Raw genomic sequence first — 2,006 nt, forward strand, 5'->3', positions numbered from 1 at the left:
TTGCTAAGAATGGCAGGGATGGACATATGGATTAAACCTTAAAGAGACTGGGCCGACTTTTTCAGGTTTAAAAAGTTTTAAATTTTTTTAAAATGAAATTTGTTTTATACCTTCCTCAGGCCCCAGTTGTTCAAAAGGTGGACAACGCTATCCACCAGATAAATCACTATTCACTGGATAGCACAATTGGTTTCCGAAAAACACTCTTATCGACCTTTGTCAAGCGGCAGCCATTTGTCCCCGCCCTTCCCTGCTACGTTCAATCCCTCCCAGGACTTTCAGTTTGTTGAATATTCAAGAGGGCTGTACGTTAAAGAAAGGTTGTTGAATAACAAAATAAAAGACGTGAATCATAAAATAAGTAAAAATAACGTTGCAATCGTTCGGGTAACTAATTTTAAAAATGTTTGTGTGATGAGTAGTGCATGCTGTCTTGCTTTGGCAAGAGTTTTACCTTGTAGCATGTATTGCTAAATCCCAAGCCTTTACCGGCCCTAAATAGTTCAGCTATATTGAAATCCTAAAACAAACTATAGGCAAACTATTCTAACAGCAGATTTCAGACAATTGAATATATAGGGATTCTAAAAAAACTAAAAAGCAAACAAAAAAAATCAATGATTTAAAGAAGTTTAAACTGAGTTATATTAAACTTCCAATTGCTTCGCTCTCAGATTTAAAAGTAATAAATATGACAGTTTGTGTTATCTTGAATTTAGCGGGATGGGTCAAGATAGAATACCTCCACCTCATCAGGTGAGAAGTACTCAGTCCCCGCCAGGACTGTGGACCAGTCATTTACTGTAGGTGGAACAGAGTAGTGATAGCTCAAGAGTGCTCTTGAGTTGCCTGTACTGTCGGCATTATCAACAATGTAGACTTGATAGGCAAAAAAAGGACCATAACTTGAACTCCTGTAAATTGCCTCTTCTGAGTATTCTTTCTTCAGCTTGGTCACAAACGGTACCAAGCCTTCATTACTGTTGAGCGAAAAAATAAACGCTTCGGAAGTAGCGCTCCAGCCACCACTGGATTCTGAGAAACCAAAAGTACATAAAATAAATAAAATAATGATAATAAAAAAAAAACAAAGAAATTGTCATGTATGCTTTCACGTTTGCTTCAATAAAAAAATGAATTTCAAGTTTGAATTCATTTTATTACTGACCATAATAGCCCATTTTCACGATTAAAAATGACGTCATTTTTCTACAGCCAACAGAGTTCTCTTTTCTTTTGCCCTCTTATTTCAACGAATATCTATTAATACTGATTGAGGTACAGGTAACTGGCAATAGCCCTATTGAATGATCAGGGAATCAACAACCTGAAGGATTCGAGTTTTTTTAGCAAGCGTTTCACTTTTAACGCCATTATTTCTTAGTGGTGGGATAATGTAAAGTAAATAAGGGAAATAAATTTGGGGAAATTGTGAGACAATAGAGCCGTGAAAAATTCGCAGTTTTATTGCTAAAGCCTTGGAGTGATGTAGTTAAATTCCAATTTAACTAACGTGGGCTATTAGCAATGACCTGATGTTTCAGCCATGGACCATATGCTGAATCCCTGAAAAGAACCTTTCCTGGTGTCTCCACTTTACTGACAAACGGAGCCAGCCGTTTTTTATTTTTGAAGGGAAAACTGAGAGTTTTGGAAGCGTTGCCAAAGCCACTAACACAAACAGAACGTATGAATACAATGGAATCCCGATTTTTCGAACCTCCAAGGGAAATGAAAATTGGTTTAAAAAGTAGGAAGTTCGAAAACTCGAAGGTTTTATACAAAAACACCTATTTATCATCTGGAACTTGAGAGGAGGTCAGGCTACTCCCAGAGTGACAAACTGTAAGAACTATTTTTTCCTTAATAGTTTTAGAAAAAGGAGTGACCGGCCCCACGAAAAGTCCCCACACCCCCAATCTGGGTAGGTGGCGACCAGACATATCGGGGGTAAAGACCCATGCTGGCAAAGCACAAACCCAGAGTGACGTTTCAACCTAACAAAC

Source organism: Porites lutea, chromosome 8, assembly GCF_958299795.1.
Source record: "Porites lutea chromosome 8, jaPorLute2.1, whole genome shotgun sequence".
Classification (NCBI taxonomy): Eukaryota; Metazoa; Cnidaria; class Anthozoa; order Scleractinia; family Poritidae; genus Porites; species Porites lutea.